This window comes from Coffea arabica, chromosome 6c, assembly GCF_036785885.1.
Source record: "Coffea arabica cultivar ET-39 chromosome 6c, Coffea Arabica ET-39 HiFi, whole genome shotgun sequence".
In the NCBI taxonomy this organism is placed as follows: domain Eukaryota; kingdom Viridiplantae; phylum Streptophyta; class Magnoliopsida; order Gentianales; family Rubiaceae; genus Coffea; species Coffea arabica.
Window position 1 is genome coordinate 29,129,296 of NC_092320.1, and position 23,116 is coordinate 29,152,411.

The window sequence follows — 23,116 nt, forward strand, 5'->3', positions numbered from 1 at the left end:
CCATCCAAGGGCCATTGATAAGACTATCGATGTGCTCCATAGCAGCCCACAAGGCTCGCCTAGCCACTCTTGTACATTTTGCATAGACCACAGAGAAATGGAAAGAGTACGTTTGGAGGTAAGTGACGGACATATGGACTAGCTGATCACCAAGTTCTTGAAAAGTAATAGAAAAATCGTCAGACCAGAAAACCCAAATCCTTCCATCGTAGAAAGATCAAGCTTGGGAAAATTTCGGCAATCGACGAATCATGTCGATTCGTGATGTATCAATAATAGGCTCAATTAAAACTAATATACAAACATGGTATTTGGAGCAAAGTCTAGCCAGATATCACTGCGAGTCACGGCGTGACACCTCACGGATATTCCAAACCAGAAAATTCATAGGGTTAATCATTGGAAAGATAGGAAAGACTTAGCTAGAGTGAAGAACCACTGCAGCCTCTTATTGTAGTTTGTCGGTCTGGCCCTTTTCTTGGAACGTGTGGCCTCAATGCTAGTTAAGAGTTCTACGTCCTTAGTGTCTAGAAATGCACCCCGAGGATATTTGTCTCCAAATAGCTCTGAATGCAAAGCACGAGCGTCTACAACAGCTTTGAAGTCCCAGAGCTGCCCCATGTCAACATCCACATCGCCAAGATCTAAAGTTGAAAGTTGCTTGCGGAAGCAAGTATCCTGCTTATGTAGAGACGAGGCTGGGGTTGCCCCCGCAGAGTGACTAAGCCCCTTTCCCGTCGTGAGAGCAACGTCATTATCCGCTGTTGCCAAACTTCCCAGAGCAGCAAAAGAATTGCCAAGGACCAGCGCGCCAGATCCTAGCCCAGAACTGGAAGACGTGATCCTAACCTGATCTCCCTTGCTGATGCTGAGGTCCAGTTCCGCCAGTTGTCCAGCGTGCACAGGCGGAGAGGAGAGCGTAGGGAAATCTAACATTGCCTTCGATGACCTAGAGCGCTACAGCGTTGGGCCGACACGAGTCCTTCCCTCCGAGGGGATCATCCCCAGCTCCACAGCGCCGGTGGGTTCATCCCCTGATGCAAGCTGGTGTGGCGACCTGGGTTCAATAGAAACCTTATCAGGCGTGGCAGCCACCACCAGCGCTTTTCTCTCCTTTAAAGCTGTATCGTCCAACGCCGCCGGCTACAACACCTCGTTCCCCATGGCAGCCGCACTTGCTACCTTAGCCTTGTACACCAGATTGTCGAATCCCCTACCACTGCCCACAACCTGTAGGGGTTTCAGAAAAGGGTCCTTCTTGAAGCATTCAACCGCCGCGTGCCCAATTCCGGTGCAAAAGGAACAGTACTTTAGCCATCCCTCATATTCCACCCTCTGTCACCATCCATGAGTGTCATTGCCAATCCACACTCTACGAGCAGAGCTCTTTGCCATGTCAAGCTACACCAAAATTCGAGCTAGGGAGGGACGTTTGAGTGCTGCAGTAGCTGAATCCACCAAGAGCGGTCTGCCTAGCAGGGAGCCAATGTTGCGCAGTAATGGCTTCTCGAAGAAAGGCAGCGACGGGCTGGTAGAGTGACCCAAATCGGGGCAGTAGAGGAATCATGACTGGTGTCAAAGTCCAAGGACCATTTGGCGATAGTCATGGGAGAATTGCGTATGAACCAGGTGCGCCTGACGAACAACCGGGTATAGTTCTCCTCCAGGGCAGGGCGTATGAGCATATGACTAGCATACAGGAGCCCTACTGAACACTCTCCCTTCAGCCCAAGAGCCGTGAAGAATCTACAGATCACCTCCATGGGCGGCCTGCTGAATGCAAACCTGCCTACCAGGACATTATGATAAGGAGCTGCAATGTTGTCCATGTCTTGCCGTGAGAGAACCAGCGCCGGCTCTCCCCTATAAGAGCCAAGTCTACCCACGGCCACCACGCCGTCTTCCGTCCCTGTTCCATCCGTCAAGATCTCCGCAAAAGATTTGTGTTGTGTGCCTCCAGAAGAGGGAGCTGACAGCCAGTTGGCCGTCATGCTAAGGCTGAAGAAACCCTAGAGAAACCCTACTACCCCAGAGAGATGTTTCCTTGTGCTGTGGATGAAATAATTGTTATATGTATACAACGTGCCTCCCAATTTCTCTTCTACTTCCTCTCCTTTAAAACCCTTCTTTATTTGCCTTTCTTTGCTACCAATCAAGATAAGGACTTAAGGAAATCATGACTATAGAGTAGGAAACGTTTCGGAACCTTTCTCTGTCTTTGATCCAAGGTATGTATCTGTTATTTAAAGCTTGTTCATAGTTTAGATTAATTTAAATGTTTAGTAGATAAATTAAGTTATAGGTGTGTTAGATTAGATCATGGTTTGAATCTTTGGGCGTTCTGATAATTGATAGTTTTAATTATTCATTTGGTTAAATTTTTTATGTGTTTTTGCATGGGCTAATGTTTAAGATGAAATTTGGGTTAATTGTTATTGTTTTGAATTGAGAAATAGTTTGAGTTGAAAATGAGTATGGTTTAGTTTGATGTTGAAATGGGTTGAAATGAATAGAAGAAGCAAACAATGAAAAGATGAAAATTTGGCCCGTGGAATGAGCTAGACTGGACCGGCACTGATTAGGCTATGCCTAGCACCAGCTTTGGGGCTAATTTGGCTCAGAATCTTGCAACCCATTTTACCCACACTGGATCTGAAATGGTCAGAACCGGATCTTAGCACAGATCTACCCCTTTGCACTGTCGCATATTGATTTATGGGAGTCAATGAACCTTTGTTAGGAATTATTGGTTAAGGGTAGTATTTAAGGTACATTTTACGACACATTAGCATGTTTAAGATTGTTTAGAATTTGAATGAAGTACTTTTGATATGTTTAAGTGGGGAAGTGATATATATTAGGATGGTTTGGAGTTGAGTTAGACCTTAGCTCCCTTGGTGGGAGATAAGTGGTTCATATATCCCTTATGTTTTGTTAAATGATTTCTATGGCTATGAAATATATTTTGAATGTGAAATTTGGCATGAGTATATATATTTTGGGACTCTTTGTTATATGCAATAATGTGGTCTCACATGAATTGTACAATTGATTTTGAAGGAATAGGCTTGATTTAGGGGTAAGCTAACCTACATAAAAGGCTCATATGGTTTTAAATAATACATTTCGACCCCTTACGATTTGAACTAATTTGAAACAACAATGAAAATCGTCAAAACTAATGGAGGCGGATGGAATGACACAATTACCCTAATATATATAAGCAATAAAAGGCCTTCTAATAACGATTCTATTAAGCAAACTTACGGAAAAATCCCCTGTGGGTAAGCCAACCTACAGAAAAGCCTCATACGGTTATATGTTGCTTTTATTTGTTTATTTTGTGCATAGAAATAAGGTAAGTTGTATTTGAAAGTTTTTATTTATCTATTTTGTGTCTAGAAATAAGGTGAGTTTTATTTGAAATTTTTGATTTATTTATTTTATGTATAGATATAAGGAAAGTTGTATTTGGGAGTTTTGGGTTGTTTTTGGAAATTTTATGAGTTCTAAGAGGTTAAATAGGTATATCAGCTAAAAATTTGATTTAAAAAATTGTTTTCCATGTCAAGCAACCTCAAACTTGTGACGACCATACCAAAGGGTTCGGCGGACCGCCTGCCCAACTCTCGCCAGGACTCACTCACTCATATCTCATGCGTATATCCATAGACAATAAATAACATCGCAAATCAAATTTATAATATACATCGATGCACAAATCCAGATACAAAGTTTCTATACATCCTAAGTACTTCAAAGTGTGTATAATCCAAGTACAAAGCATCCTAAGCGAGTGATAGCGCGAGTACAAATCAAAAGTTAAAACAACTAGTCTATGTTAGTCTGTACACGTCTCACGCCTCGCTCGTACCCCTGTAAGGAAAACAAAACTAATGGATTGAGCTAACGCTCAGTGAGGTTCCAAATATCAAATTGTTCATCCAAATAAAGTAAAAGTAGCATAATAATGAAATAGCGAGCAAAACAAGTCAAAAGTGAGTAACAACACTTCATATAACCAAACAATAAACATTCCGCATTTCACATATAAGGATACAGTTGCTCATATATCGACTCTACCATAGCTTGATCGATTGGTAGTTGACACTTCGTCAACTTTCGAGGAAGAAACTAGTCCAGTAGAACACCACTTAACTTCAATCTCTATCCATTGACCAAAATCCTTATCGGGCCCGAACTCCACAATAAACACTGGTGGTAATACTCGAGTATACCGATTAGTCGAGGAGATAACACTTCACTCGACATCACTAACTACCCAGGGTTCGTTATCTAATCGACCAAGATCGACTCGACTAACTAGCCACAGAGTTTCTGGAATTCCAGGCAAGTTACAATTCATATGCATGTACAGCAAGTCAATTGCGATTGATGGACAAGAACACAGCATACTAGGACAAGTGCGATAAAGTACACTCTTGTCCTAGCAGTTCACTTATGTATCATGTAATCACATTGAACAAGTGTTAAACACAAATGTTAAGTTCAATCAGATATGTGGAAGCACTCACCAAAATGTAGTGCCTCTAGTGATCACGTCTGGGTTGTACTCCGGGTTTGGAGTCCAAATCTATGATAAAACTTTGTTTAAGAACTTTGAAAAGCGACCAAGGTCCGAAACTTAAACGTTTCGTTCAATAAGAATCAAGTAATTGAAATTCATTTGAAGAATATTCGTGAAACACTTGCTCGCTTTTCAAACTGTGCAATGTTGTAGCAATTATACTTGGAAATACCATTTGAGTTGAAAGAACGAGGAAGACGTATTTCTAGTAGTCGTTATTTCATTTCCTAAGGGTACAAGTTCAGCCAAGTTCTAACTTATATATCTCGATAAAAGAGGACGCCAATATCCTAGATGATTCAAGTGATATTCACTCTCAAGTCTTACTTAAGTCGCAAGTATATCTACCTAACCCTCTAGAGTAAATTTGGGCAGCATGCCCTCTGTATTTACCTATTTTTCAGCTATTTATGGTTTCATTCTTTTCCTCAATCAGTCCCATAGTCACACACAAAATCATTTCATTTCAATAGGCTCAATGTCGTACAAGTACAAAATCAAGTTAGGAAAATGTCCGGAAATGAAGTTTAAGTCATAAAACAAAAGACAGGTTTGACGTCGTTTAGCGTATCGGACACAATTGAAGCTATGCTTATCAATTGGTGTAAAATGTATATGGTTTCGAAGCTAAGAGAAAGGGCTACAACTTTGATGAAGACCACTCCGTCCAGTTCATAGTGTATCCAGGTCAAAATTTCAAATTACAGAACCAGAATCTCACAATCAGGCTAGTTAATCACACTATACGTAAACAACAATAACTCAGGCTACCGAAGTCCGATTGAGGCGTTTTCTGGGCCGTTAGAAAGCTAAGACATAGCAATACAACTTCTGTGTTTTGGCCAAATGCTAATTTAGTATGGATCAGGGGTGAACAGATGCAGTCAGATTGGTGAAATGTCAAAATTGTCCATGAAGCTCTACCTATGGTAGTCAGGGGTATTTTTGTTATTTCACAAGATACATTGCTCGAATTGAGTTGAAATTTTGTATGCAGCTATAAAACATCATTCTATACAACTTTTATGTTTTGTACTAAGCCTAATTCGGCCTCCCTCATGGTCAAACAGAACCGGTCAGAACAGGGCAGTGAAGAGTTTCATTTCTGGAATTTAAGGAGTTCAAGGTATAACTTCACCTTTCTAGCTTAAACCACTACTACAACCTCCTATACAAGATTATATACATCATATACCATCCAAACAACAAGAATTATAAGTGAACCATTCAAAACCCTAACTCAAAATTCATCACCACAATCATCAAAATCACTAGAATTAGGCATCACAAGCAAGATTACAAGTTACTACTCAACTTAAACAAGACTAAGGGAAATAAATGTGATGGACAGCCAATATAGCTCTCAAAGATGCTTGTAAGAGTTATCCACCACCTCTCCTTGTAAACCTTTTGCACCCCAAGCTTTCTAAGTGCTCAAAGAAAGATTTAATCGGTTTAGAATCTTGTTTTTCACTCACAAACACTAAGCTACAAGATGATAATGGAGTTTCCTTTCCTTGTGTTTTCTCTCTCAAGGTTTCACCCAAAAGCTGAAAAAATGAAGAAGAATGAAGCTCCAAGATGGTTTTATGGCTCAGTCATAGTTTGGGTTAAAGGTTCTTGGATGGATGCCACTTGTCCACACAAGATCACATCTCACTTTTTTTCTTTTCCTTGGGTTTTTGGGGTCTAATATTTTGGCCCCCTTGATCAGCTTTAGAGCTGATATTTAGGCTCTAATAACAATGAGATTAACTTGATAAAATGGTGGTCAAATGGTATGTTCAATTGGTAGCCAATTGGTAGCGAACGATACCCATCGGTTCATGCCGTTTTTCCTTAAATCGCGTATACTAGGGCTTTATCTTATAATTCACTAACTTATTATTATCACTTATAATCACACTCTTAATATTGTCTAAAACTCACTCTTAATCACCAAATGTGATACACACTCCGCACCGAATAATCACACTACGAAAAGGCATAAAAACCCTAATTTTCGATAACTTGAAAACGAAAGGAAAAACCTTTAATTCTATGTTCATTTGCACTTATTGTGAGGTGATTGGGTAGTAGGGCCATTATAAAGTAATAATTTCCAAATAAAAGGGGTTTTTAAAGAAAATTATAAGGAATTTTGCAAGTCCTCACAAAACTCGTTAATTTAAAGGATTTTTTTTTCAATTTTTCACATTAGTTCAAATTACAAGGTACTGGATTATATGATTTTAAAATATAAAAGATTTTTCTGTAGGTTTGCTTAATCACAGGGGGCTTTATGTATTATAACTCTAAGGGTATGATAGGTATATCAACTAAAAATTAGTTTGTTTCAAGTACAAATACTCTCAAAAGAAGCATGTGTATTTCAAATTCATTAATTCAAATGATTTCCATAGCTTTTTTAAATTAGTTTAAACCACGAGGTGTCGGAGTGTATGTTTGGAAACTATAGAGAACTTTTTTATATATTCACTTAAGTTCAAGGAGCTTTTCTATATTTTACCCTTGATTAAGCTCTTGGTACAGGTGACTATTAGTAGAACTAGATCAAACCATATGTCAACCGAGCAATAGTTGGCAATATCTAATATTTAGTCAACTGTACTAAGCAGGGGTAGTTAGGAATCATTTGCAAAATTGCACTAGTCCGAAGTAGTTAGCAACTATTTGGGAATCATTTTGACTAGGAGAAGGCAAGCAACTATTTGAGAACCTCATTAACTAATTAAGTTAAAACTAGATATCCAAGGTCGATGTGAAATCTTGTGTCTTGAGCTTAATAGCGCATGTCTTTGGAGATAATGCTATTTATGTTACAACTATTTGAATTTGCAATGTATTATGATATATTAACATACTCAAGCCTACAAGAACTACTTATTGACCAAGTTATCGCTCACCCCCACATATTAATATTTTGCAAAGATTATAGCATTTGAAAAAGCACATGTCAAGTATTTGAGATGGCTAGACTTTTTTTTTTTTTGCAAGTAAGAGATGGCTAGAGTTTGATATTGAACAAGAGGAAAGTTATATTTTAATGATTGAGTTTCCAGCCTTGTAAGTCTATGTTCATTGTAATTTGATATGTTTTATTTTAGGTTGGATCCTAGGGTTCGAACTTGTGAAATTGCATGCACTTTTGATTGTGAGGAAGAAAATGTTGATCATTCTTTTTTATCATGCTGACATTTGATGGATATTAAAGTAGTATAATTGCATTGTGCCTTGTGGATTACCCATGGGATATGACAATGTTGTGACGTCCCCACTTCTTCCAAAGGCGAACCCAAGGGTATCCTCGAAATACCTGCCTAACTCTCGCCGGGGCTCACTACAATCCATAATTCAAAAACTGGAACTACTTCAAATATTTTCAATATATATTTAAAGTACTCCAAAACATTTCATACTTAAAATTAGGTAACCTTCAAGCTTAAATACAATCTAAAAGAATATGTACTACAATCATTGCTATAATACAACTTAAAGTCTCCAAAGAAAATAACTTAGTACTATTCGCTAGCGCTCTCGGTCTTGAACCCCGTTAAGGAAAATAAAAGTGTGGAATGAACTAAACAGCCCAGTGAGGTTCCAAAACATATAAGCAGTTCTAATAAATCAAGCAAATTAAGCGTAACACATATATGGTTCAAGATTTCACATTGGCACATTAAAATGAGACATTTATCATTTTACAGAAATAAACACACATTAAAAGGATATGGTGTTCACGTGGAACTATTTCGGTCAGCTTTGCCTTATAACTCCAATAATTCCCCCGGTTTGTCTGGCCATCACCTTATCCCTCTAGTGGTAATACTCGAGTATACTGAAATTGTGGCCCAAGGTTCCAACCCACATGACCGAGCCCAGTCTTGGTTCAAGCAGGTTAGCAATCAAGGGTAGGGTCTAGTTCAGCTAAGAGCTTACAACATGCGCAAGCAATCAAATATACCGGTAAACGATAGAAATTCAAGGTTAAACGGTTGAAATTTGTTATTTTAGTAGGTCGAATGAGATAAAGTAAACACCCTTCTTAAAACAATGAAAAATTACATAGGAGCAATTATAGGGAACACTTAACACATAAACACACAAGAAATATGCGGTAAACATGTAGCAAAACTATTCAAGTTACAAACACATATGAGGAACACTCACCAATTCAAAATAAGTGAGTAAATACAAATAAGATCTTTAGTAGTCGGCTCCGAGATTCTCTTCAAGATCCTCTTGAGTGCCTGAAGAAATAACAATTATCTATCACTTACTAATACTTACAAACCCCTTGCCAAACAAGGAAGAATGTACACTTGTGTAATACTAAGACAATGTCTTAAAAGAGTTTCACTCTAGTGAAATTCAAGATTCAAAAGTGAGAGTTCAAAGTCACAAGGGATAACTCGTATCCTCCATAAAATCGGATTCAAAACGAACTATCAATATCAAAGGAAATGAAAAGTTCTTAAAACTCATTTCCTAAGAAATCAAGAATTTTCAGCTTTGCGCGACAAACTTTGTAAAATCTGAATTTGAGTTCAGTACGTCCAAAAATAGAAAACTTTATATCGTTGGAAACTAGATCCGAAGTAATAAAGTTCCTAGAAGAATTTTTCCAAGATTCTAAATGGAAAGCATTCATTTTTCAGCTCAAAGTTGCTGATTTAAACAAGCAAGACAGAACCAGTCTTGATTTTTTGGCGATGTTTGGAAATTCGGAAAAATTCATAGAAAGTGAATCAGCCTTTGAAATTCGTAACACAATAAGAGTTCCAAACAAGATTTCAAACACAATAAACAGAACTAAATTTGGAGTTTCATGCAACAAGATATAACAGTTTAAAGTTGGTTAAATTTCAGTATTTGAACAGTTAATTTCCAGATTTGAAGAGCAATTTTTGGGGCATTATTTGGACATCTAAAAGTTATTGAAATAACACCAAATTCAGTACACTTAAACTTTCATATATGGGCTACCTCTCTATGAAATTTCAGGCAAAAGGTTGCATGGAAAAGCAGTTAACAAAACTACCAAAGTTCGGAAAGTGTTTCAAGGCTAATCTGCCCTCTTACTTTTCTTTCTTTTCCAAATGTTTTACACAATGAAATCAGCCCCAATTCGATCCATTTTTGAAACCAAGGTCCTATAAACATTTAATAAGCAATTGATGGTTAAATGGCACTAAAATTTTCGAAATATAACCTCCCAAAACAAGTTTGACCATTCGGCCAACAAGAAAGGAAAAAGCTTCCAGTTTCCAGCTTTGTCGTATTTTCGAAATCAAGCCATATCTAACTCTATACAAACTCAAATTGAGAATGATTGGTGGCGTTGAAAACTACGTTCCAAATGTCACAATCCATCAGAAGACATCATTTTGAAAATCGTTTCACAAGTGGGACAAAATCAAGCCACAAAACGCAGCTTCTAGTTTCATTCGTATGAACAGTCAAAACATAACAGCTAACTTTTCTGACTCACTGCGGTTCACTCAAAATGATCCTGCAAGAGATTTTTATACCGTTGGAAAGCTATGAATGTCTAGTTTTGAATGCCACTAATGAAACTCAATTTTGACTTTTGTACAAAAAGTTATGTTTGGATAAAAGAGCACTGTGCGAGTACCCATGCTATACGATTTCCAGATTTGAAACTTGCCAAAGCTCCAGTTTTATGCAACAAAATGAAATGATTTCTGAAAGGCACTTTGTACACATGATATACAACATATATCCACCAATTTCACAGCCAACCAAGCATCAAAATTTCGAAATAAAGACAGGACAACATGGACAGAATTTTCGGACAGCACCTCTTCCTCACGGTTTCTCTCTTTCTTTTTCCTTTTCTAGTTTCTTCTAGTAAAACTCATCACAAACACACTAACACACATAAAAACATCATGGCAGCCCTCATTTAACTAAGGTGGGAGTTCATAGAGCCACTTCAACTATCCAAATCCAAGCAACAACAACAATAAAGAAGCTACAAGCTTCAAAACCAAGAAATGAAACAAGAAAGCAAGAGTTTTGGTGGGAGATGTTTATACCTTCAAAACCCAAGAAGAAACCCTATATTTTTGTGTGAGAAACCCCTTAAAACAGCCCCCAACCAGCTGGCCCTCTCTTCCCTTTAAGATGTCCTCAAGTTCCAAGTTAAGCTAGCAAGGAGTTGCAAGTTCTATTGGAGCAAAAGTTGAAGTTTTTTTCTCTTCCCTTTTCTTTCTTTCTTGGCTGGCCAAAAATGAGGGAGTGAGGGAGGGTTCTGTGGTCCAATTCTTGGAGAGCAAGAATGAAGAATTGTGTTGGAGAAGCTAACTTAAAGTTGGTGCACAAAATCAACCCCTAATAGTAACTTGATAGGGTTTCGTACTACCGTTTTCTCTCGAGTTTGATACACTTGTGCACTAATCCTCCAAGGTACTTCCTTTAATATGGTAATTATTCACCCTTAGTAGTCTAGTATTAATTTCTTAAATCTCCAATTAGTTGTACTGGTGCGACTTCCGGGAAATTATTGATGCACACGCGGTAAAAGCTTAATTTTAACTAAGTCACATATAATCCCTCAGTTAACTTTTCTTAGTCTACTATTGATCATTCTTAAATCTCCAAGATTATTGCACTCTCAGACTGAACATAGTCTCGAAAAATGTGTACTCATTATTTCTTGCTAAATGAGCCGTAGAAAAATTAAATTTGCTAACGAAACGTTTTAAATTTATAAAAGGGACATTTTTGCATACAAATGGACTTGAAACGGATGAAATAAATTATTTGGGTAAACAGGTGAATAAATACTTAAATAAGCCAATAAAATAAAATAAAAATAAGAAAAAATTCGGGTCCTCGCAAATGTTATGTTTTGGGGTATGGCGTATGACACCAATGGTCAATTGGCCCTCTAAGTTTTGCTTATTTGGAAAAGGATCCTTGTGTTTCTTTCCGAAAATATAAGGCTTACACCATGTTTTATCAAGAAAACCAATAAAAGGTAGCCCAGAAATCAAACATTTCCTTCATTTAAATTCCAAGCATCCACAATGCAAATGCCTAAAACTCAAATGCCACAACCATGACTCATCACAAATCATGAAATTAAAGCAAGGTAAATCACCATAATTAAGAGAAACAGGTTGTAAACAATTGTAGTTTAATTTTACCTTGGCAGCTAATTTTGATTTTTCATCACTAATTGCACCAATATAATATTTAGAATACATATCATTACCTTTCTTAAGAAGTTTTTCCAAATTTAACAAGATTATGATAAAGATTTGGCACATAGACATATTTAGAAGACCGCAATAGAATTCTAATATTTCATTTCCAACAACAATCAATCTTTTATTATTTGTAAACTTCACAAAAGTGCAAAAAGATTCATCGAAGTCAAAAAAGTATCTCCTTTTTAGCACACATGATTGCTGTAGTCAGAGTCTGTAAACTAGTCAATCTTTTTTAGATTCTTCGGTTGCAGAACTAGAGATAATAAAATCTCTTATTTATCACCATTATTTTCTGCAACCTAGCATGAACATCTCTTTTCTCAAATTTATTAAACCATAATGACCCAGTTTTTCACAATGATAGCATTGAATTTCGATCTATCTGTAGACACCAAAATTTTAGCTTTTATTTACTTATTTATTTAGGTGATTTTGTTTATTTTTGTTTTTTTATTTATTTTTTGTTTTTTGTTTATTTTATCTTAGTTTCATTTTTTGTAAAGAAAATTGCTTTATTATTATTTAATTTATTCAAAAAAATCAAAGGGACAAGAACAAGACATATAAGCCTACTTTGGGGTTTGAAATCTTGGCATTTCATATTAGGTTTAGTTTTTTGGGGTGCCTTTAAAATGCAAACAGCCGCAAACAAAAGGGGGGGAACAATTAGAGAAAGGAAGAGCAAGTTTCGTCTAGGGGGATAGGAAAGAAAGAAAGGAAAAGAAAAAGAGAACGCCGCCAGTGGAAATGGAGGGCTGGAGAGAGACCGAGGGGGTTAGAAGAAAAAGGGCTTGAAAAATCTAGGAGAAGGGAGGAGGTTTCTGGTCTGAGAGCTTGGTGGAGAGAAAAAGAAACAAAAAAAGAACAGAAAAAGGGATGGCAGGAGAAAGAAGGAAGGGAGCTTCGTCTGGCTGGGGAGAGAGAAAAAGTCTTCGGCTGGAGGGTTTTGAGAGAATAGGGAGCGGCGGCTAGAAGAACCAAAAGGAGAAGAGACCGAGAGAGTTGAGGGCAAAAATAGAGCAAAGGAGAAGGGCCTGGTCGGAGGAAAAATGAAAGAAAAGAACAAGAAAAGAGGGAGAGCTTTGAGGGGGTGGCTGGTTTTTCTTTGCGTAAGAAAGATTGAGGGAGAGGTGACAGCAAAAGGAGGGCGGCGAACGGAGGAGCTTTGGGGAGAGCAAAAGCAAAGGAAACAAGCGACGGGAGAGTTGGCGGCTGGGCTGAATAGAAAAAGGCAGAGGAAAAGAAAAGGGCAGCGGGGAGAGTGAAATGAGGGAGAAAGGGTAAGAGACCGAAGAGCAACGCCGGGGGCAGAGGAAGAAGACAAAGGCGCTAAGCAAGAGAAGAAGGGGTAGTCTGAGGAAGAAGCCGCGACCGGAGCCACAACTCCCACCGATTCGTCGGAATCTGCCACTGCCGCCGTAAATCGTCACCGTGAGAGGCCACTATGAGGTAACCTCTTCGTTTACATTTCAGTCTTCCGTCAAAATATATCTGCTGTGAAGTTGGCATTTCAATTTTCCTGTCGATTGTTCATGGCCTTTTGGAATACACATGCTCTGTAAGTCGATTGGAATGTATTTCTTGGGTTGCTGATAAAATTTTGGGCTAGTTATAGTTTCAATTTGAGCAAAAATCTAGTGAAATGTTAATGCCCGTTTGTTGCTCGATGAAATGCCTAACCGAAAGCCTTGCTTGAAGATGATTTTTGCTTGCATTTTGCATGCTCTTATCCCATAAATTTTGTTTACCAGAGTTGGGTAGTTGATGTTTTTGGTAATTATGCTAGAGGTTAGGTTTGTTTTTGCTAAGATGGCATGCTGTAGCTCTCTGCTTTTCCCTTGTGGTTGTGCAATAGATTTGAAATGATGAATTAGAAGAAGCCACGGTTGGGAATAAAATTATTGCAAAGAATATTTGTTGTTCAAAAGAAAAGTTCCTCATGGCTTTGTATGTTCTTTTCAAAGGATTCTACACTTGGCATGCTAATAATTTGACCCATATCAGTTCTCCTGTAGTAGAATATGTTTTCAGCTTTGCCGTTGTCGCTTCATTTATGCCATTTTGAATGAAAGCTATCAGTTTCCTCCATCCGATGACCTGGAGGGCTGTTTTGCTGTGAATGCTGAAGTTTTTATTTGCAAGATTATGGTTGGACCTTAGATTCTTATCCTGTGAACTTGTTTGAAGTTCCGGCAGAGCTTTAAGCTATTTTGGTTGCATTTTGATAGGTTGCAAATCTGCAGCAGAACAAAAACTTTTGCATCCTCTTTGCTATTTTCTTTTTCTGCAACCGCTCACCAAGTTTCTTGCTGATTGGTCTTATATTGGAAAGATGAATTAAATGAGTGGTGTTGGATTTCTATGTCTGGGATCTAAAATACTTGAATTATGATCAAATACTTGCTGCAAAATGAACAAATCAGGTTATCGAACCCTTTTGCATAAAATTCTCCAGCATTTGCATGATTTTCCTTCTATGCTTCAATTTGTTTTGGATGTTGAAAATTGTGTGTCATGTTGCTTATATTAAGTTTTGGGATCTTGGTTGGAAAGAAATGCTTTTGTTGTGTTTGAAGTTGGAATCTGTATGCGAAATGAAAGTTGCAACTGCATTTTTCTTTGGATGGCAGACGGTCTTCATTAGATGCTTCAATCTTCCTATTGCTGAAATATTTCACGGACCTTTTGCATGAAGTTTGCATGAGATCTTCATAAAATTACACTTTGGCCCCCAAGTCTCCCTTTGTTGCACTATGGCCCTATAAACTTTCAATTTCTTTCAATTGGGTCCCTAATTTAATTGCAAATGGGTCCTTGCATTTTATTTTCTTTAATTTTGACCCCAGAACTTTGTTAATGTTTGCAATCAAGTCTTTTATTCTTTTGACTTCTTGAATGTGGGTTTTTTTATATGATTTAATTGATTCAATTTCATGTTTATTTTTATCTTTTGTGATTATTTATTAATTAAAGTGATGCCTTGACCTTTTCTTTGTATTTTGGAGGGTAAATAAGTGATTTCACCTCATTTGGACCCAATTCAAGGGAGGAACGCCTTAATCCTTTATTTCTTGTTTTATTTGACTCTACGTGCCCTATGTGACTTTACATGTTTGATTGCATGCCTCTTGAATGTTTTTATTCATTTCATTTATTTATTCATTTGCTTTATTGGCTTTATATATTTATTTTTAGTTCAATTTGATCATTCAAAAGGCACATGAATGCCAAATTTGTAATAGTTAGGTATTTATTTTAATTATTTATTTATTTCCCCTTTTTAGATTGTAGTAGGGCTCCTCGAATGTAATAGTTAGGGTTTTATTCGCTTTATTTGTTTTGTGTGGTTTGCATGTCTATGTGCTATGTGTTACCGCATTCTTAGGGCATTGCATCTAGATATCATGCTTATGTGTTATGTGCTATATGTTATTTATGTGTTTATATTGTGACGACCCCACCTTACCCTAAGGCGTACCAAAGGGTTCGACGGACCGTCTGCCAACTCTCGCCAGGACTCACTCACTCGTATCACGTGCATACATCCGTGGACCATAAATAACATCGCAATTCAAACTTATAATTTACATTGATGAACAACCAAGATACAAAGCCTCAATATACCCAAACTGGTTTAAAGTGTGTACAATCCAAGTACAAATCATTCTACTCGAGTGATAGCGCGAGTACAAGTCAAAAGTAAAAAACACTAGGCTACGCTAGTCTTTACACATCTCACGCCTCGTTCGTACCCCCTGTAAGGAAAACAAATAGCGTGGAATGAGCTAAAAGCCCAGTGAGGTTCCAAATAACAAATTGATCAGTTTAAAAGTACAAGTTTTAGATATAGCAAAGTAACGAGCATGAAGAGTTCATAAAAGTGAGCCATAACACGTCAAGTAGTAATCTCATTTTATGAGCAATAACACTTCAAGTAGAAATCTCAAAATTAGCGAGTATAAAAGTTTTCAGAAGAAACAATAATCCACTAAACAATAATCATTCCAAAACATAAGGACACGGATAGCTCTCAGGAGCCAACTTCCCATTTCATCATCAGGAGCATGATCACGTAATAGTTGACACTCCGTCAACTTTCAACTAAAGGAACTAATCCAGTAGAGCACCACTTACACTACTCTCCGTCCACCATTCAAATCCCCTATTGGGCCCAAAATCCTTAATAAACACGGGTGATAATACTCGAGTATATCGATCAGTCGAGGAGATATCACTCCACTCGACAAAACAAGAGACCCAGGGTTCGTTACCCAATCGACCAAACCCTTGCTGGCTCGACTCGAGTAACTTGCTGCGGGGTTTCTGGAATTCCAGGAAGTGCGCACATCATAAACAAGTATATCAAATCAAGTGCAATAATAGACAAGTATATCTCACGTGAGGGCAAGTGCGATAAAGTACACTCTCGCACTAACAATTCACGTATATAACATGTAATCACGTTGGTCACGTATCAAATACAAGTATCAAGTTCAATTTGGTATTTGAAAGCACTCACCAAAAGTAGTGCCTCTAGTGATCGTGTCTGGGTTGTACTCCGGGTTCGGAGTCCAAACCTGCGATAAAACTTTGTTTAAGAACTTTAAAAATCGACATTTTATTTCTCAAGGGTACAAGTCCAGCTAGGTTCTAACATATAACCCTCGATAACAAAGTAGCCAATGTCCCAGATGGTTCAAGTGATATTCATTTACCAACTTTACTCAAGTTGCAAGTATATTTCTCTAGTCCTCGAGCGTAAATTTGGGCAGCATGCCCTTTGTGTTTAACTAATTTTCCAGCCATTTTGGCTTCATTATTTTTCTCATTCAAACCCAAAGGCACGCACACAACAATCTAACTTCAATAGCCGTCCAATAGGCTCAAGGCAGTACAAGGACAAAAATTCAAGTTAATAACAAGTGCGGAAATAAGCTTTAGTAAAAGACAGATTTGACGGGTTTTTTACGGAGATGACACAACCGATACTACGCTTATCAGATCGAAGTGAAACTTATACCGTTTCGAAGCTAAGACAAAGGCCTACAATGTTCATGAAGATCACTTAGTCCAATTTCCAGTGTAACCTAGGCAAATTCCCACTTTACAGAACCAAAATCCAACTAGTCGGCTAATCAACCGTACTACATTGAAATGGTCATATCTCAGGCTACCAAAGTCCGTTTAAGGTGTTCTTAGATGTGTTTAAAAGCTAAGCCAGAGTACTAAAACTTTCATGTTTTGGTAAATACCTAAAACAGCACAGATCATAGTAAATAAACATGATAAACTGGATGAACTGACTAAAACGAAACACTGGAAACATCCTAAAATAGTGAGGGTATTTTGGTCTTTTCACAGGCTACGTTGTTCCGATTGAACTGAAATTTTGTAGGCACCTATAAAATACCATTATCTACAACTTTTATGTTTTACACTAAGCCTAATTCGGCCTCTAACCTATGTAATAAAACTGGACAGAATAGAGCTGAAATTTTCCAGAAACCTTGAATTTTTGGGATTCAATGAAACTTTCTTCATTTCTTGCCTCAAACCACCACCACTGTGATGGCCCCACCTCCCCCTAAGGCGTACCACAGGGTTTGGTGGGTCGTCTGCCCAACTCTCGCCGGGACTCACTCACTCACTACAGTCCTTCAATGAAGTATAAAATAAATCTCAAGTATTACATCCAATTCTCCAAGAATTACATATTACGAGTACCAGAAAGTAAAATCTAGAAAAACTTATAACTACAACCACCACGCCAACTATATACATCTTACTCGTCAACTTTTAACAAATACAAATTCAAGTATTCTATAGCTCAAAATCTAACCACCTTCCCGAGCGATCCCCGTGTCGGCCCCCTGCTAAGGAAAACAAATGGAACGGGGTAAGCTATATGCTTAGTAAGTAAACAGGGTAAAATCATAAATTTCACATATAGATAAGCAACTATTTTACAAAAGTGTCAAGTCAAGTACAAAAGTAACAATACAAAGGAAGGATACAGGTTGGCTCCAAAGCCAAGTAGTTTGCCATGCGTGACCTCCTGCCGACACTCCATCGACCATAAACAAGGTCCGTAGAACTCCACTTGTACTCCCACCTAACACCTTATCACTCTCACTGGCCAGTCACCTCACAAACTTGCTCGAGCGAACGAAATCACAAACTTGAGCTTGAGTCACAAGCTCGGGTCACAAACTTGGTTCATAACTTGAACCTACAAACTTGGTTCACATTCTCAGTGAACCGGATTCACAAACTTGGTGACCTCCGACTAGGCTGGACTGACTTCGACCAAACCCTAACCGGCTCGAATAGTCCAGCTAGATCTTGAGATCGACCTCAAACTCACAAACTTCACAAAAGTACCCAAAAGTCACCCCGAGCTACAAGCTCGAGGGTTTTAGTTCCAAAATGGTTCATAGACATATGCCATGTACAAATATGTGTGCAAATTAGGGTTTAGGTCGAGTGCGACTCCGCCTAACTCACCACTATCTGAAATAGAACATTGCATCACATAATATCAGAAACGGCCACTAACATGCCCAAAACAAGCAAAACGGCAAAATCGGCACATGCAAGTGCGGAAACGGCAAAATGGAAACGGCCAGATCTGCCATCTCTAACCGTTTTGATCAAATGTTAGGCTAGGAATGTCGGATCAAGGTGGGTGAGACACCGTTTCGAAGATACGAGGAAGGGCTACAACCTTTATTTACACATCCCAACCCAGATCTCAATAGATATTGGGCAAAATGCACAAAATAGTTCCAGTCATTTCATTTCGGGGTACTAAATAGGCCCTGTTTGAAAGACCGTAACTCACGGCTCAGAAATCGAAATCAAGAAATTCCAGAGGCATTAGAAAGCTTAGACATAAGTCTATAACTTTCATGTTCAGACCAAAAGCTGAATCAATACAGAGCATGGAGGAAAATGGGTCCAAACATTCCTGTCAGAACTGTCCAATTCGAAGGCAGTTCTGACAACCGATCTTGTTTTGGCCATAACTTGAGCTACGGGACTCGGATTTGGATGAACTTTATACCGTTTCGAAGCTAAGACCAAGATCTACATTTATTATGAAGAGGTTAACACCCAGTTCGTACGTTATCAAAACGGATAAAACATGGACAGAAGCAAAATTCAGAAACGTACACAATCCAAGGTACAAAACAGGTGCAAGTGTTTTGGCTATAACTTGGGCTACACTGATCCGTTTAAGGTGTTCTTGGTGGTGTTGAAAAACTAAGATAGAGTACTAAAACTTTCATGTTTTGGCAAATGACTAAATCAGCACGGATCATAGTGAATAAACACAATGAATTGGATGAACTGTCCAAAACGGATCACTGGAAATATCCTAGGGCAGTGAGGGTATTTTGGTCTTTTCATAGGCTACATTGATCCGATTGAGTTAAAATTTTGTAGGCAACTATAAAACACCATTCTCTACAACTTTCATGTTTTGTGCCAAGTCTAATTGGGCCTCTAACATGGAGTACTAAAATCGGACAGAACAGGGTAGCTTGGTTTCCAAATTCTGAAATTTGCACAGTTACTCTATAAATTCATATCTAACAAGTGCTCTGTCATCAAACCCACCAATTACTAGTTCAATAACATCAATTAAGAGGTAGATAACCATAATCAAGGCTGAAAATATAAACCCTAGTTAAACATTCCAACATACCATTTAACCCATGAAATTTTCCCCATAAATCCATCAAAACTATAACTTTAAGCTTCAAGTTCACACATATAAGAAGTAGAGGGAAGTTTCTTACCAAATTCACATTAATCCCTATATCAAGATGCTGCCAAGACCTTCCTCTTCCCAAATCACTCCACCAAAACCCTTAAGCTTCCTTGGAGATCAACTTTTGTGGAGGAATTTGCGAGATTATCGGTTGAAACACAAGATTGAGGCTTGAAATTGAGGTGCAAGGTGAAGTTTTTTCCTCTCTTGTTTTTCCTCTCAAGAATTTTTTTTTTTTTTTTTTATCTACGAAAGGAAAACCGGAAATTAGGAACCTGCTCCCTATCTAGCACAAAGAGGGACCGAGACAGACGTGGAAGAGAAATGAATGAAGGAAAGTCCAAATGCCCGCTACAAGTAACTCCTACCGCTGCCAAAGAGTCAGCTACCGTATTTGCCTCCCGGAAACAATGGGAGAGGCGAAAGTCCAACGGCAAAATGTCACGGATCGCTCTGATAAGCGGCCGAACCGCCCATGGAATCGTAAAACTCCCTGCCACCACCCGTACCAAAACCAACGAGTCAGACTCAACCTGTACCATGGAGAAACCCAGCCGTTGACATAATTGAAGCCCTTGCAGCATTGCATAAGCCTCCGCCTGCAAAGAATCCACCAAAGGTAACTTGGCCGCAAACGCTCCAACGAACGACCCATCAGCCCTTCGAAGAATCCCACCAATTCCACTAGCACCAACTGTGGGCAAGGAGGACCCGTCAGTATTAAGCTTGACAAAATCACTTGGAGGGAATCCCCAAGTAACCAACGTAGACTTTAAAGGACGCTGGATCCCCGAAATAACGGACACAAGATCCCCAAGTTCGGGCGGAAGTGAACGCCCAGGAAACTTGATAGAACAAATAAGCGAGAGCTCTTGGAATATAGAAGAACACAACGTACGGACAGACCACTTAATGCCATCGAAACGCCATTTGTTCTTAGCCTTCCACAAAAACCAAAGAATGAGAATAGACAAAATCCTGTACAGCCACCGAACCGACAGCTTACTCACAGGTTGAGACCACCATGCCATACATCTAGGCCGATACCCACAAGAAGCCGGCGAAATCCCCAACCGAGACTCAAAGAATGACCAGATGGCCTGGGCCACCGAGCAGGAAGAAAACAAATGATCAGCCGTCTCCCGAGCAGCCAAGCACAACGGGCACTGGGAGGGGCCCGTAAACCGGCACCGTACACATAACACATCATCCAAAGGCAACCTACCAGAGAACAAACGCCAAGCAAAACAAGAAACCTTAAGTGGAATTGAGGAATCCCACAGCGAACGGAATACCACCGACTTCACCCCAGCCCGACGGACCAGGTGATAAGCCGAAGCCATGGAGAAACAACCCGAGGATGCCAACTGCCAACAGGGCTGATCTGGTAAATCCCCAAAACACATAAAAGTCTCCCCCATCACCTCCAAAACCTCTGGTGGAAGGAAAGACGAGAGACGAGCCCAGTCCCAAGTCCCCTGAAGCCAAAAATCCCTAACCTTATGGTCAGAAGAGAGGGCTGGAAACCGCCAGGCAAGGGGGCCCAATCCGCTCCAATTATCCCACCAGAAATAACAATCTCCGAGAGAAACATCCCAACGGATCTGTAATTCCATCTGCTCACGTACTTGGAACATCCGCCTACAGATTGCCGAACTCGACGGACCCACTACCACCTGATTAGGATGACCTCCCCGGAGATACAAACCTGACAAAAACCTCGCCCACAAAGAGTCCTGCTGCCGAAAACGCCACCACAATTTACAGGAGAAAGCGTTAGAGATAGACTGCAACGATCTAACCCCTAGGCCCCCCTCCTCCACCGGAAAACACACCTTGGCCCAACCACACCAATGAAAATGATTAACCCCCCAAAGAAACCGCGCAAACATCCTCTCAATCTCCCAAACTGCCCCACGAGTAGGCTCCAAAACTGCCAGCAAGTGAATTGGGACAGTCGTAAGCACATGCCGAATAAGAATCAACCTCGCCCCCATGGAAAGCCACCGATTCTGCCAGGCCAGCAAATGAGCCTGAATTTTATCAATGATTCCAGCAAACAAGGACTTAGATCGGCGACCCTCATACAATGGGCACCCCAAGTACATGATAGGCAAAGACTTTCGAGCAAAACCCGTGTCCTCCGCAACCCTCCGACTGCGAAGACCAGAAACCTTCTTTGAGAACAAACAACAACTCTTTTGGGCATTAACTAGCTGACCAGACACTCGCTGATAACCAGATAAAACCCCCATGACTTTCCTCACGGAAGCCCGCCCCCCATTGCAAAAGACTATAACGTCGTCCGCATACCCCAAATGCACAGGGGGAAACCCTCCCGAAGGAACCGAGTAAGGGATAAAACCAGAAGACAAAGGAAGAGATTCCAGCCCATGGGATAGGAACTCCGCCATAATGATAAAGAGCGCCGGAGATAGCGGGTCACCCTGCCGCAAACCCCTAGTGGACCTGAAAAACCCAACCGGACCACCATTGATCAATACTGAAAAATGACAAGAGGAAACCAGCCGCCAAACCATGTCCAACCAAACCTCCCCAAACCCGAATTTCCGCATTACTGATAAAAGAAACATCCACGAAACCCGATCATAGGCCTTGGCCATGTCCAGTTTCAAAACCACATTAGAACCTCGGACCTTTTTCCCAATCCTAGATATCATTTCCTGAGCAAGCAGAATATTATCAGCAATGGCCCGCCCCTTAACAAAACCACTCTGCTGAGGGGAAATGAGTCGGGGGAGAACTTTGTCTAGCCGAACCGCAAGAAAAGGGGAAGAAATGAGGAAATTTTGGTCAAATTTCTGTTTTATGAAGGTTAAGACAAGTTGGTCAAAGTCCAACTTCCATAGATGCCTTGACACTTGTTTTCTTTCTAGCATTTTCTCTCATTTCTCTTGGTCAAATATTGTGGCTGATGTATGAGATATTTTGAGGGTCAATTATCTAAAATAAAATGAGAAGATTAAGGTAATAAATTATGGGTCAAATGGTGTGTTTACCCGCTAACAAACGGTATCCGTCGGTTCGAGCCGATTTTCCTTAACTCACCCGTACTAGGGTTTTTTTTTCTTCCTATTCACCAACTTTTTATTATTGCATCTAATCACATATTATTTCTCACCCAAAAGTCACTCTTAAACACCAAATTTGATCCTTGCTCCGTATCGAAAAATCATCCGGCGAAAAATCACGAAAACCCTAATTTGCTCCAATCTTGAAAACGAAGAGTGAAACCCTACTTTCTAGATTCATTTGCACTTATTGAGGAATGATTGAGTAGTAGGATCATATTAAATGAATAATTTTCAAATAAAAGGAATTTTAAGAAAAGTGTGATGAATTTTACAATTCCATAGAATAAAATTAGGGTTTTGAGTCAAATATGAGGGATTTAAACATAACCTGCTAGTCACAAGTAAACTAGGGTTTTAAAGTACAAGTAAGGTTTCTAGTCTTTTTTTTTTAAAATAAAACAATGTTTTAAGACAAAATAAA